This window comes from Rana temporaria, chromosome 3 (assembly GCF_905171775.1).
Source record: "Rana temporaria chromosome 3, aRanTem1.1, whole genome shotgun sequence".
Taxonomy (NCBI): Eukaryota; Metazoa; Chordata; class Amphibia; order Anura; family Ranidae; genus Rana; species Rana temporaria.
In genome coordinates, this window is record NC_053491.1 from 282612980 (window position 1) to 282628923 (window position 15944).

At 45.7% G+C, this 15944-nt stretch overlaps 1 protein-coding gene across 4 annotated transcripts in view; it reads left to right on the top strand.

The window, feature by feature from the left end:
• The window catches only part of FBXW11 (F-box and WD repeat domain containing 11), a 409123-nt gene that overhangs the window by 357802 nt on the left and 35377 nt on the right, over positions 1-15944 (top strand). For 3 of the 4 annotated variants that reach the window (XM_040344701.1, XM_040344705.1, XM_040344703.1), the window contains one exon: positions 1835-2277. The exons of the other annotated variant lie outside the window; for it this stretch is intronic. The gene's annotated coding sequence lies outside the window, so the exon portion shown is untranslated. Of the gene's footprint in view, positions 1-1834; positions 2278-15944 lie in introns of those variants that run through there. 4 annotated transcript variants of the gene reach the window in all.

The window sequence follows — 15944 nt, forward strand, 5'->3', positions numbered from 1 at the left end:
TAATTGGTGCCCTGTGGTGGCGCTACGGTGCTCATCAGTGCCCTACAGCGCCAACAGTGAGTGCTTATCTGTGCTCATTAGTGTCCTACAGTGCCATCTGTGAGTGCTCATTAGTGCCACTACAGTACCCTATCAGTGGATCCTCAGCGCCCGTCTGTGCCAAAAAAATGTTTAAAAATAAAAAAAAATGCTTTCATTTTCTTTCTACAAACTTGTGGAAAAAAACAAATTAAAAAGACTCATGTCTAATAGAATATACATTGGTGTGTTTGCTTTTCAAAATGGGGTCATTTTGAGGGCATTTTCATTGTCCTAGTGCTCCAGGGCCTTCAAAAGTGTAAGAGGTAGTCAAGAAATTAGATGTGTAATTTATGTCCCTAGAACACCTGACGGTGCTCCCTGCATGTTGGGCCTTTCTGTGGCTAGACTGTAAAAATATCACATGTGGTATCGCCTTACTCAGGAGTAGCGGAATGTGTTTTGGGGTGTAGTTGCAAGTATGCATATGCTGTGCGAGAGAAATAACCTCATATGACAATTTTGTGAGAAAAAAAAATTCATTTTGCAAAGAATTAACTCACCATGCTTCTTTCTAAATGCCTTGGAATGTCTACTTTCCAGAAAGGGGTCATTTGGGATGAATTTATACTTTTCTGGCTTGTTGATGTCTCAAGAAATGAGATTGGCCATCAGTACATTGATTTTCAATGATTGGCACCATAGCTTGTAGACTCTATAACCTTAACAAAGACCAAATATACACTGATTTTGGTTATTTTTTCCAAAGATATGTAGCGGTATAACTTTTGCCAAAATTTATGAAGAAACATTACTAATTTGCAACATTTTATAACTGAAATGAAGAAAAATGCATTATTTTACAAAGGTTTCGTGTGTTTTTTTTTTTATAGCGCAAAAAATATAAAACCCAGTAGTGGTTACCACCAAAAGAAAGCTCTATTTGTGTGGGAGAAAAGGACAAAAAATTCATAAGGGTACAGTGAAAGCTGACAATTGGCCTGGTTAGGAAAGAGGTATAAGCCCCACTGTGCAAGTGGTTAATGTAAGCATAAAATAAATAACAAACATGTCATACTTTACCGTGCAGATTGTTTTGCACGGTGTGGCCCCAATCCTTTTCCTCTGGGGCCCCTCGGCAGCTGTCTCGGCTCCTCCCCGCAATAGCTAAACCCCGTTCTGGGAAGCGCTCTCCCAAGGGAGTTAGCTTGCGGCCGAGCTCCCGTGATACAGTCGGCCATAGCCACCGACTGTATCACTCGGCCCTGCACCCGGCGCGTCACCTCATTGATTTGATTGACGGCAGCGGGAGCCAATGGCTGCGCTGCTATCATTCATCCAATCAATGTGCCGATAAGCCAGCGTGTTCACGATGCAGGACTTTCGCAGGCTCAGGTAAGTAAAGGGGGGGGTGGGAGCTGGGGGGCTTTTAAGCGTTGGATGTTTTTTCACATTAATACATAGGATGTATTAAGTTGGAAAAAAAAGCGAAGCTTTACAACCCCTTTAATTTACATTAGAATTGCTGGCAGAAAGATGAGAAAATGCTGCATCACTACTGTGAATGGGCAAGCAGGGTTAGTTGAGATATGCACGTAAACTTGAGTTTGTTTCTGCTTTGAACGTTGAGGATTAAAACTAAAATACCAAATTAATATTCTTTAGATGAGGTTACTGCATTGAGGTTGTTTTCTCTTATTTTCACCTAGTATCAATGCTCACCCACCATACTATATTTGAGAACAATGTAAGTAATAAGAGTTGGCAATACGTGGGTAGTTATGTAATTTTTTTTTTTTTTTTTTTTTTATTTCAGCCCTCTTGCTAAAGAAAAAAAAATATTAAAATTCATCCACACATCAGGTGGATGAAGAAAACTCTCTGTCCCCTCTCTGATATCAAGATATTGCCAAAATACCATGGTCAGTGGTTGCAGCTGATTGGCAACACAAGAAGTTAGAGGCTCAAATTTTGTTCTAAAGGGTCATAAAGTGTTGTTTTTTATTTTTTGTTTTAACACATACCCTTCTTTTGTGCATCCTGAGGAAGGAGTGTTCTCTGAAACACATCGGGTGATGCTGTGTTAACTAACAGCATTACAAGACAAGTCATCGTGACAGAAGACAATCCATTGTTAACCCGGGGATATTGGGAATCCATGTGTATATATTGTAATGCACTGTATATGTAAAAGCTGTTATGGTTTTAAAATGTATTATTTTATAACACAATAAACACTGAAATGATTGTCTTATAACACATTTTGTGCTATATTGCCTACAGAATTCCAACTGAGGCAAAAGTAGATTTTATTTTTTGTCTTTTGGGTGGAGTGTCACACTGTCTATGCTCTTTCCTGCCATACAGTATCTCCACACTGTTGTTCCTGACTGAAAAGAGCCACATGGGTCATTGATATTTGATTTGTTGCTGCTACATGCCTACATAGTCATTGGCCTTCTGACCCTCACCTGCTACCAGCTGTTCAGGCTTTATCAGTATCTAACAGCCAATTAACACAAAGTCCAGTGGCCAGCATTTTTCTACACCGATGAACGCCTGTCACCACTAGTATACACCGAAAAAAAAATTCTTTGTGTCTTATTCTTATGGCAACACAGCCTGGAGCTGCCTTGTAGTGATCTGTAATACAATGCAAGCATGCATGCCACATTTTATTTCAGCATTTCAGGAAATTAAAGGAACTAAATTATCAGTAAGAGCTTAAATTAACCACTTCGTTACCGGGCCTATTTTGGCACTGTTCTCCTTTATGTAAAAATCACAATTTTTTTGCTAGAAAATTAATCAGAACCCCCAAACATTATATATATTTTTTTAGCAGACACCCTAGGGAATAAAATGGCGGTCATTGCAACTTTTTTTCTCGCACGGTATTTGCGCAATAATTTTTCAAACGCCTTTTTTTTAGGGAAAAAAACAGTTTCATGAAATAACAAAACAGTAAAGTTAGCCCAATTTTTTTGTATAATGTGAAAGACGATGTTACGCCGAGTAAATAGATACCCAACATGTCACGCTTTAAAATTGCGCACACTCATGGAATGGCGCCAAACTTCGGTACTTAAAAATCTCTATAGGCGACGCTTTAAAAATTTTTACAGGTTACTATTTTTGAGTTACAGAGTAGCTCTAGTGATAGAATTGTTGCACACGCTCTAACGCACGCGATGATACCTCACATGTGGGGTTTGACCGGTGTTTACATATGTGGGCGGGACTTGCATGCGCGTTCGCTTCTGCGAGCGACCGGGACAGGGGCGTTTTAAATTTTTTTTTTTATTATTTTATTTTATTTTTTTACTTCATTTTTTTATTTTTACACTTTTTTTGACATTTTTTTTTTTTTGATCACTTTTATTCCTATTACAAGGAATGTACACATCCCTTGTAATAGGAATCACTGTGACAGGTCCTCTTTATGGAGAGATGTGGGGTCAATAAGACCCCACATCTCTCCTACAGGCTTACAAGCATGAAATCGGTGAAAAACATTTCACCGATTACATGCCGACAGCCGCGATTGCGGCTTTGTTTACTTCCGGGTACCGGGCGTGACGTCATAACGTCGCGCCCGGCCCTCCGACGGTCATAGAGATGACTGTGACCGTCTGGTCACCAGTCATCTCTATGGTTCAGCAACACGCGCCGGTCGATTCGTTCTCCGGGCCCCCGATGGCACGGGAGAGCCCGGAGAAGCACCGGATGGCGGCGGGAGGGGGGGACGTCCCCTCCCGCTGCCTAGAAGAACGATCGAGCGGCGGAACCGCCGCTTTGATCGTTCTTCTGGTGCACAGAATCGCCGGCTGAAGACAGAGATATCTGAATGATGCCTGCAGCTGCATGCATCATTCAGATATCACCACTCAAAGTCCAGGACGTCCCAGGACGTCCTACGGATCTGAAGTGGTTAAATGGTCAGCCCATTAGTTCCACCAGTGTGGTTTTCATTCTTGGGTATATAAATAAAAAATGTAATATACAAGAACTTTTACTTTCCATAGAACCATCTTGGGAAATCATTTGGATATATTTTTATATTTGTTTCATGGGAAATGTGTCTCCTGTAGGAAGACTACAGTACCTCCTGCAGCATATCGTTTCATCTCAAAGTATATTGTGCCTCTTTTACAGGTATATTTAGCCCACACATGTTATAAGTTAAAAAATGTAATGTCATCTTTGCTCCTTGTATTTATTCCCTCTTCGTTCAGCCCTGCTACCGGATCAGATTGATTAGACTTGCTTACAGGGATATTTGCCTTGATGGGTGTACATTGAGCAAAGAGGAGTCACCAGGTCCCCAGGAGACCTTTTGTTGAGTTTTGAGAGGTTCTTTCCCTTCCACCACTCCCCCCCCCCCCCTTTCTTTTTGGGGCATTTTGGTCGACCCATGACCAATAAATCAAAGGCTATTCCTCCCGCTCCTGCCCTTCGATTCTCTCCCCTTGAGGTTGAGCTCTGTTTTTCCACCCGTTGCCCCTTCTACTTAAGGGTAAACCTAGAGCTCGTTCTGCTCCCCATGTCCCGTCTTCTGTTGCTTACTTAGTACTAGTACAGCGGGAGGAAAGAATTATTTTGCTTACTTTCAGTTAGTAGCCAAAGGAAGCATGCCTCTGAGCCTGGGCTCATGGCCTTATTATTTATGTAGCAAACTTTCTTCTATCTTTGCCTTCCTCCTTTTTTTTTTTTTTTGTTGTCCTACTCTACTCTAATAAATTCAAGGTAACAGGAGTTCATCGTACACTATTTACCACAGGTCAGTACCACAGTTACATTTTCCACACTATCCCCAAGACCCCCCCCCCCCTCCCCTTTATATTTACTATACCAGAAAAGGGGGGGGGTCCAAGGGGGTAAAGCAATAGGGGGTTTCAATCTACTTGGCTTATGGTAACCTCTTTAGCCTCAACCTCTTTCACAGTCTCTCATAAAAGATAGTCTCTGACAGACTGTCCCTTAGTAGTAGCTGGGCATGTATTTGGAGATATGGTGCGGAACAAGCATGTACAAAAATAAGAGCTGGCTTGACTCGCCTCTGGTTTTGAAGCTTGCTGCCGGATTCAGGCTGTTCTTTTAGAGGTACATTCTTCTTGCTAGCATCCGCCTAGGTAACTTGGAGAAAGGCTGGGGTCTGTATGTTGAGGGCTGGGGGACCAGCCCACTGCTCTGATGCCTCTGAGCGCTCCCGGTTTGAAGAAATTGTCCTTTCCTCCTTTACTGCTGCTTGGGAGCCGCTGGGTCCTCTCCTCTCCTCCCAGTGTCTCTCTCCAGCTCTGACACTGGCTCTCCCTGCACGCTCCACCCTACCTTTTCACTTCCTCCCTCCGTGCAAGCTACTCTTGCTGCTCTCACTGTCCCGCTGACCCTGCTCCAATCGCTCGCAGCCAGTTTCACACTGATGGGTCCTGGGGGCCCCAGGTGGAGGTAAGAAAGGGCATCTCTCGTGGGGGGGGAGTGCAGGGGTGAGGAGGGGACTCGAGAGGGACCCAGGCAAACTAGCCTGTTAGCCACATACGGGTGGGAGCTTCACAGGCTCAGCATCAACTCCCAACTTGTGCCATTATTGGGCTCCTCACTCCTTACCAGCTGGTTTTAACCCTCTAAATAGAGTTTAAAAAATGCATGTGTGTAATATCCTTCGAAAAGAACTCTTTACACTTCTGGCATCAGGGGTAATTAAACCTAATGGAAAAGGATCTAGCAGTATACAGTTGTGGCAATGGAGATAATAAAGTGCAGCGCTGAAATATGAGGTCTAAACATTAGATATTGACCAGTGATGTGTAAAAAAACACAATAAATTCCTTATAGTGAGAACTCCAAGCAGCTTGATAGGTTGCTCCAAATAGTGAGTAGTGCACAGTTCAAATCAATAGATAATAATCTTGTGTATTTGTCTGCAGTTATCATCAAAAATTGGAGAAAATAGGTACTCTTAGCGGATGGTGTGGACTTGCGTGTTTATACAAACAGCAAGTCTGAAGGGCATATTGGTCTCAACAGACCCAGGGACTCTGCACAGATGGACAATCCAGGTGATGATGGCTGTGTCAATCCTGTTCAGACGAACACCTGGTTGGAGGCTGAAATGCCGAGAGGCTCCCCTTTGGGCTAAGTGCAGTACACCCCTGAGGTTGGGTACAGAGGGTGTAGTGCCCAGAGAAGCACAGGTTTCCAGATGGATCCAGGAGAGAAGAGCTGGTGGGTGCCTGAAGAATACTGGAGAATACAGGAAACACCGCTGGGCTGCAGTCTCTAGGAGTCCTCGGTAACACTTAGCAAGGTGTGCACAAGGAGCAACAGTGGAAGCCGGCTGGGGATCAAACACTGTGGATCCAGGCAGGAGATGAAGGTTTGCAGGAATGGAGACAAGCCAAAGGTCTGGTGTTGGAAAACAGGCAGGAACAGATAACTGAAGCAAAGTCCGTGAAACAAGCCGGGATCAGGTGCTGTAGAAGGTAACAAGTCAGTAAAGCAAGCCAGGGGGTCAAACCAGGAGAGCGGATCAGACAGGTCAGGAACAAGCCGGGTCACAACAGGAAATCCAAACAGCAGTAATAAAGAGACTCAGGAAGGCTGGCGACAATCCAGCCTACAGTATACAGTTGTGCTCATAAGTTTACATACCCTTGCAGAATTTAGAATTTCTTGGCCATTTTTCAGAGAATATGAATGATAACACAAACTTTTCTTTCACTCAGTGTTAGGCTGAAGCCATTTATTATCAATTAACTGTGTTTACACTTTTTAAATCATAATGACAACAGAAACTACCCAAATTATCCTGATCAAAAGTTTACATACCCCAGTTCTTAAAGCGGAGGTTCACCCTAAAAACATGTGTATATACCATTCCATCCAGCATATTGCCGACATGTACAGTATGCTGTTTTTTTCGCTGTACATACCGCTGTATAGCTATTTCCCCCCCCCCCCCCCAGGCTTCCGGGTAGTGGATCCCACAGGAGTGGGCGTTCCTATTCAGAGACTAAGTGATTGACGTGATGACAAAAGCTTCCCCCCGGCGCATAAGGGGGGGATAATAGCTATACGGCGGTATGTACAGTGAAAAAAAAACGGCATACTGTACATGTCGGCAGTATGCTGGATGGAATGGTATATACATGTTTTTAGGGTGAACCTCCACTTTAATACTGTGTATTGCCCCCTTTAACATCAATGACAGCTTGAAGTCTTTTTGTGGTATTTGTGGATGAGGCTCTTTATCTTCTCAGATGGTAAAGCTGCCCATTCCTCTTGGCAACAAGCCTCCAGTTCTTGTAAATTCTTAGCTTGCCTTGCATGAACTGCAAGTTTTTTTAATCAGAAATTCAAAGTTTATTGAGATGTAAGTACAACATATACAACAGAATGAGTCAACATTGTACAGTTAGTCAGTAAATGCACGTCATCATTTCCTTTTCTGTCCATACAAATCAACCTCCCAATCTTGTATCCTGAGCACACTCCAATACCATATGTATAACCGTGTCTTAACCAAGTAGGTACTGATGAACTGCAAGTTGAAACTCTTCCTAGAGTGGCTGAATGATATTGAGGTCTGGTGACTGAGATGGCCACTCCAGAGCCTTTACTTTATTCTGCTTTGTCCAATGACAGGTTGACTTGGCCTTGTGTGGTGGATCATTGTCAATTTGGAATGTCCAAGTATGTCCCATGCGCAGCTTCCTGGCTGATGAATGCAAATGTTCCTCCAGTATTTTTTGATAACATACTGCATTCATCTTGCCATCAATTTTGACCAAATTCACTGTGCCTTTTGTAGCTCACCCATCCCTAAAACATCAGCGATCCACCTCCGTACCTTTCATAATAGGCTTTGTTGACTCTTCTCCAAATGTAGCGTTTAATGTTGTGGCCAAAAAGCTCAAATTTGGTCTCATGACTCCAAATGGCTTTGTGCCAGAAGGTTTGAGGCTTGTCTCTGTGCTGTTTGGCGTATTGTAAGCGGGATACTTTGGCATTTGTGTAGTATTGGCTTTATTCTGGCGATTCGACCATGCAGCCCATCTTTCTTCTAAGTGCGGCGTCATTGTGCATATTAACCACACCGCGTGGTTTCAGAGAGTGCTGTATTTCACCTGAAGTTATTTGTGGGTTTTTCTTTGCATCCTGAACAATTTTCCTGACAGTTGTGGCTTTAATTTTTGTTGGTCAACCTGACCGTGGTTTGGTTTCAACAGAACCCCTCATTTTCCACTTCTTGCTTAATTTGAACACTGCTGATTGGCATTCTCAATTCCTTGGATATCTTTTTATATCCCTTTCCTGTTTTATACAGTTAAACTACTTTTTTCCACCGATCCATTAAAGATGCAAAGGTCTGTCAGGAGTCCAGAAACTCATTGACCTTTTATACACACTAATTGCAAGCATACAGATCACAGATGAGGATGGTTACCTTCAATAGCCATTCAAACTCCTTTGTGTCAACTTGTGTGCATGTTATCTGGCCAAAATCACCAGGGTATGTAAACTTTTGATCAGGGTCATTTAGGTAGTTTCTGTTGCCATGATGATTTAAAAAGAGAACAGTTGATTTTTAGTGTTTGGCTGAAGCCGTTTATTAATGAGTGAAAAAAGTTTTTGTGTTCATATTCTCTGAAAAATGGCCAAGAAATCATAAATTCTGCCAGGGTATGTAAACTTATGAGCACAACTGTACTAATCAAATCCACATCCATATTTGCATGAGCGCTTCAAAGAAAATAATTGTGCTCCATGTAGTGTAAAACACTTGAAGACCAAGCCTATTTCTGACATTTGGTGTTCACAAGTTAAAATCCGTATTTTCTCTTGTCGTCCATGGACGGACACAGCCTCTTCAATTCTTGGCAAGTGGGTTATGTTCCCTGTTTACAGGAGAGGACTAGGCAGAAACATGTTAGATATTCATATACATGTCATTTAAACAGAGTTGAACAGCCCCGCCCAGGGGGCGGTCCCTCCAGACATAACCCTCCTCCCTGCAGCATGTAGCCTCAGTTTTGTTCTGCCTAGCAAAGGACGTATGGCTACCTTTTGAGCCCAGCGCCCGGAGGAAAAGATTTAATTTTTATTTTGTCTTTTACTTCTATCGAATGTCGGCTGAGACAGGCTGGATATCCTAGATCCTAGTAGTCTTCTCAGTTCGGCCAGCGAGCGTGAGCACACCTTTGCAAAGAGGCTGGGTCTGCCACAACATGCCCCATGACTCCTGGGGTGGCCAGTGAGCTTTGCTTCTTAGGTCCGCACATGACTGAGCGGTGGTGTCTCACTCTCAGCGGACCGGGCCAACGGGTACCTCCATTGCAGTTGTACGTCTGTCTGGAATGCGTCAGTGAGTCGTCGCGTGGATGGGTAAGTACAGTCCCTCCCTCTTAGGTGGGGTGGTACGGCTGAGCATTCCTGGGGTTTGGGTATCCTTTCCTGCTCCCTTTTTTCACTCTGCTGTTCTGCATTGCTGTCGGGGAGGGGGGCTCCTGGTGAGGGAACGGTGTGCCTGGCCTATTTTTTTTCTGCTGGGGCCCACTTTTCTGGTCGTTTTTGGGTGCTGGGCAGCCTTTCTCTGTGTTCAGCTTTTAAAATGCTGTGTTTTGCTGGCGGCGCTGGTGCCATTTTTTTTTGTGGATTTTCAGTTTGTATTGAAAATCCCATTGGCGACCATTTTGTTGTAGCCGCACCATGATACAGCGGCGGCCATCTTGCCTGAGTCCTTGGCCTCTAACGTTGACTCCTGCGGCGCAAAGCGCCGTTCTCACGCAGCAACCCACAGCTACCTCAGTTTTCCTCACGGCTTCTCACACATACACAGCGGTGTGCGGGACACGGGCAGCGGCGCTGAGCAGTCCTCCGGTGTGGTGAGTCCCCTGGGTAACCCCCCCCCCCTGGTCAGCGCAGCAGGAGTGATGGGTTTTTTTTTCTGCTCAGTCTGAACTGGGCCCTGGGAGTTTTTTTCCTAAAAAATGGAGTCAGTATCTGGTCCTCGTTCCCCCAGCATGACAGAGGCGGCAGCTGGTACTTCTGCTCCTGCACCCACAATAGACACTTTGTCGGCAGTCCTGGAGACATTTGTTGCCAGGGTGGAAACGGCGTGCGGCAGTAAGGGGGGTAAAAAGCTCACCTTCCCTCCGCTATGCCCAGGGGAATGTTCAGATTCAGTCCAGGACCCGGCTGCGGCTCAGGTGCCTGGTTCGGTTTTATCTAAAGGACGTGGACCAGGACCTTCCTTGTGAGGAAGACACTGTAACTGGGTCAGGGCATAAGGCACTTGTCAGGGAGCTTATCAATGCTGTAAGGGATTCCCTTAAGCTGGATAGTGCAGCTGAGGGCTCGGTCTCCTTTGGGTCACACAAATCCGACCGCTCTGTTAAGGCTTTTCCTTATGTGTCTTTCTTTGATAAATTCATTGATACAGAATCGGAAAAGCCGCAGAAGGCTTTTGTAGTCCATTACCACCTGGCGGTTCGATACCCTTTTGAGGAGAACCTTTTAAAAAAGTGGACTTCTCCGGTGGTGGACCCTCCAGTTGCCCGGCTAAACAAGGTGACCACTCTCCCTATAGAGGGAACTTCTGCTTTTAAGGATCAGACTGATAGAAGATCTGAAGCACTGACCCGCTCCATGTTTACCATGCAGGGGTCTGCCTTGCGGCCTATTGTGGCCACTACCCTGGTGTCTCAGAAACTTACTGAGCGGGCAAAGGTTTTGCGCCAGACCACAGAGAAGCACCAACTCCCATCCGAGGTTATTAGAATGGCTGACTAGCTAGTCCAGGGCCTTGTCTGTTTGATGCTTAACTATTTGCAGCGCCCTTGATATCCAGGGCTTCTGTTTCGGCGGTGGTTTTACGCCGCCTGCTTTGGCTAAAATGATGGTCTGTGGACCAGGCCTCTAAGAAAGCACTGGCGGATTTACCCTTCAAAGGTGGGAGGCTTTTTTGGGTCTTCACTGGACGACATTATCAAGGATGTCACGGAAGGGAAGAGCACTCACCTCCCTCAGTCCTCCAAGGGGAAGGAACCCCATCGTAAGCCGGGTCCTTCTTTTCCCACACAGAAGCGGTATTTTCGTCGGTCAGGGCCCGTGGGTAAACCCTCCCAAACCGACAAGGGCTCAGCTGGGGGACAAACGTCCCTGGGTGCGTAAGCCGAACAAGCCGGCACCCAAGCACGCAACTGCATGAAGGCCTGCCCCCGCCCGACTCAGGGGTGGGGGGACGGCTTTGCAGGTTCACGACTCGGTGGACCTCTCTGCTCTCCGACCGATGGGTCTGTGAGGTGGTCTCTTCGGGGTACAAGATAGTTTTTCCTATCCCCCAAACAGATTATTTCCCTCAAGTCTCCCTCTCCTACCGGCTCGTAGGGCTGCCCTGTTGGCGGCAGTAAGGGACCTGCTAGGTTGCAGAAGTAATTTTACCTGTTCCGCAGGACGAGAGGTTTTAGGGTTTTTATTCAAATCTGTTTGTGGTCCCGAACGACGGTGTCCGTCCGATCCTGGACCTCAAGGCTCTGAATTTCTTAGTGAAAGTAATGAAGTTCCGCATGGAATCTATTCACTTGATGGTAGCTGCGCTCCTCCTGGGGGATTTTCTGGCGTCCTTGGACATCAAGGACGCATACTTGCATGTCCCAATCTGCGCAAGTCACCAGAGGTTTCTGCGCTTTGCGATCGGGGAGGACCATTATCAGTTTGTGGCCCTCTCTTTAGGCCTGGCGTCAGCACCAAGCTTTTTTACCAAGGTGCTCGCGCCGATCCTAGCTTTGCTGAGACAGCGAGGCATTGCCATTGTGCGTTACTTAGACGATCTTCTGAGAGCAGCTTCTGGCTCAGAATTAAGGGAGGACGTGTCTATAACCAGCCAGACCCTCCAAGAATTCGGGTGGGTGTTAAACATTCAGAAGTCGGTCCTGGTTCCGACTCAGCATTTGGAATATCTGGGGTTGATTCTGGACTCCTCGGAAGCGAGGGTCTTAATACCCCTGGAAAAATTGCAGACGCTCCAGTCTGCTGTGAGTTTTGATGTCCCACAAATGGTCGTCTCTCCGGTTTTGCATGCAAGTTCTGGGCCACATGGTGGCCTCGTTCGAGGCTGTACCGTACACCCAGTTCCACACTCGAGTACTACAGAGGGAGATCCTGTCCAAGTGGAAGAGATCTCCATCGTCGTTGGATCGTCAGATTCAGGTCAGCCACCTGGTCAGGGCTTCTCTGACTTGGTGGCTGAGATCCCTGGCTCTTCAGTCAGGGAAGTCCTTTCTCCCCTTTCAGTGGACGGTGGTTACGACGGACCCCAGCCTCACGGTCTGGGGGTCCAATCGGCCCAGGGTCGTGGACTCTAGACAAATACCGATCAATGTCTTGGAACTTCGGGCGATCAGGCTATGTCTCTCCTCATGGTCAAAAGGGTTGCAAGGCCGATCAGGATCCATTCGGACAACACCACGGCGGTGGCTTATATCAACCATCAGGGGGAACTCTGAGCTCGGCGGCAGCGTCCGAGGTCACTCACATCCTAAGATGGGCAGAAAGAAGCGTGCCGGCTCTGTCGGCCATCTACATTCCAGAAGTGGAAAACTGGCAGGCAGACTACCTGAGCCGCCAGATGCTGGACCAGGGAGAATGGGCATTGCATCCGGAGGTGTTTTAACTCCTCTGCAGGAGATGGGGAACACCGGATGTGGATCTCCTGGCCTCTCGTCACAACCGCAAGGTGTCGAGGTTCATGGCCAGGTCCAGAGATCCCTGGGCGGACATGTCAGACGCGTTGGTAGCCCCGTGGGGGCAGTATCGATTAATCTATGCCTTTCCCCCTTTGAAGTTGCTGCCTCGTCTGCTCCGCAGAGTGGAGGCCGAGGGGATCCCAATGATTCTAATCGCCCCGGATTGGCCCCGGCATCCTTGGTACGCCGATCTCGTGCGTCTAGTGGCGGATGCGCCTTGGCGGCTGCCAATGCGGGAGGACCTTCTGGCTCAAGGTCCTATACTCCAACCTGCTTTACAGTCGCTGGCTTTAATGGCATGGCTATTGAAAGCCAGGTTCTAAGGGACCGAGGTCTTTCCGACTCTGTCATTCCAACTATGTTGCGGGCACGGAAGTCTTCTAGGAAGATTTACCATCGCACTTGGAAGGCCTACATCTCTATGTGCGAAGAGATGGGTTGGCGTCCATGGACGTTTTCGTTATCCAGGATCCTGCTGTTTTTACCGCACGGCGTGGATCAGAAGCTTGCCTTAAGCACCATTAAGGGTCAGATGTCAGCCTTGGCTGTGTTCTTTCAGCGGCCTTTGGAGGCCCATTCCCTGGTGGGTACCTTTTGTGCAGGGGGTTCGTCATATACTTCCCCCTCTTAGACCACCTCTTCCCCCATGGGATTTGAATCTGGTGCTCTTGGTTCTTCAGAAGCCTCCCTTCGAGGACATCAGAGAGATTCCTCTCGACGCTTTCTCAGAAGGTGGCCGCCTTGGTGGCCATTACGTCTGTCAGAAGAGTTTGAGTTGGCGGCCTTGTCCTGCAAGTCGCCATACTTGGTCCTCCATAAGGATAAGGCGGTGTTACGCCCGCGACCTTCCTTTCTTACGAAGGTGGTTTCGTCCTTTCACCTCAACGAGGACATTGTGCTTCCATCCTTGTGTCCTCGGCCGGTGCATGCTAAGGAGGTTGCACTTCATTCCTTAGACGTGGTACGCGCTCTGCGGGTGTACCTGTCAGCTACGGCTCCGTTTCGGAGGTCGGACTCACTTTTTGTGTCGGTATCTGGTCCACAAAGGGGCCTGGCGGTCTCGTCAGCCACCATTTCTCGGTGGATCAGGCAGACTGTCATACAGGCTTATGCTCTTAGGGGGCGGGCGCCCCCCTTTCCGGTCACGGCACATTCGATCAGGGCAATTGGTGCTTCCTGGGCTTTCCGACATCAAGTGTCAGTCTCACAGGTGTGTAAAGCGGCGACTTGGTCGTCCGTACACACTTTCTCAAAATTTTACAAGGTTGATGTGAGTGCATCTTCAGATGTTTCCTTCGGCCGCAAGGTTTTGCAGGCGGCTGTTTAAAGTTGCATCTCCGTTGTGGAGCTCTGCCTGTTTGGGGTGAAGTTGTGTGTGTGTGTTTTTACTGATACTGTTCCCACCCCTCATTTTTTTGATACTGCTTGGGGACGTCCCACTTGTCAAGAATTGAAGAGGCTGTGTCCGTCCATGGACGACAAGAGAAAATAGGATTTTTTGTACTCACCGTAAAATCCTTTTCTTTGTCGTCCATGGACGGAGGGTTATGACCAGAGGGACTGCCCCCTGGGCGGGGCTATTCAACTCTGTTTAAATGACATGTATAAATATCTAACATGTTTCTGCCTAGTCCTCTCCTATAAACAGGGAACATAACCCACTTGTCAAGATTTGAAGAGGCTGTGTCCGTCCATGGACGACAAAGAAAAGGATTTTACGGTGAGTACAAAAAAAAACTCTTTTTTGTTAGAAAATCACTTAAACCCCAAAACATATATATATATATATATATATATATATATATATATATATATATATATATATATATATATATATATATATATACACAGTGCCTTGCGAAAGTATTCGGCCCCCTTGAACTTTGCGACCTTTTGCCACATTTCAGGCTTCAAACCTAAAGATATAAAACTGTAATTTTTTTTTAAGAATCAACATGTGGGACACAATCATGAAGTGGAACGAAATTTATTGGATATTTCAAACTTTTTTAACAAATAAACTGAAAAATTGGGCGTGCAAAATTATTCAGCTCCTTTACTTTCAGTGCAGCAAACTCTCTCCAGAAGTTCAGTGAGGATCTCTGAATGATCCAATGTTGACCTAAATGACTAATGATGATAAATAGAATCCACCTGTGTGTAATCAAGTCTCCGTATAAATGCACCTGCACTGTGATAGTCTCAGAGGTTCGTTTAAAGCGCAGAGAGCATCATGAAGAACAAGGAATACACCAGGCAGGTCTGAGATACTGTTGTGGAGAAGTTTAAAGCCGGATTTGGATACAAAAAGATTTCCCAAGCTTAGCAAGGAGGAATGGGCAAAAATGTCAGTCTCTCGATGTGCAAAACTGATAGAGACATACCCCAAGTGACTTACAGCTGTAATCGCTGCAAAAGGTGGCGCTACAAAGTATTAACTTAAAGGGGTTGTAAAGACAAAAATATTTCCCTCTTAAATTAAAGTCTGACAGTAGCTGATAAAGTAAAAAGTAATGTTTTGCCACATTTCAGGCTTCAAACAAAGATATAAATATATACTGTAGTTCCCATTAGGCCGTGATGTAGCAAGAATGAATGTGCACCGCAAACCAGGAAGTCAGTGAGAATAATGATTCAGAAGTGACGGAGGTGAATAAAACGGCTCAATTTCAACAGGTATCAAACTAGTTATACTAGTTATAACTAGTTTGATACCTGTTGAAATTGAGCTGTTTTATTCACTTCCGTGCGAATACTTTCGCAAGGCACTGTATTTTTTTTTTTTTTTAGCAAAGACCCGAGAGAATAAAATTGAGATAGTTGCAATACTTTGTCACACCGTATTTGAACGGCAGTCTTACAAATGCTATAATTTTTGAAAAAATACAAGTTTTTTGTATAATGTGAAAGATAATGTTACACTGAGTAAATTAATATCTAAAATGTCATGCTTTAAAATTGTGCATGCTCGTAGAGTGGCAATTAACTACGGTACCTTAAAATCTCCACAGGCGACGCTTTAATTTTTTTTACAGAGTTGGAGATCTAGTGCTAGATTCATTGCTCCTGCTCGAACGATCGTGACAATACCTCATGTGTGGTTTGCACACTGTTTACATATGTGGGCGAGACTTGCGTATGCATTCGCTTCTGCTTGGGAGCTCGGAGGCTTGCCTGTGA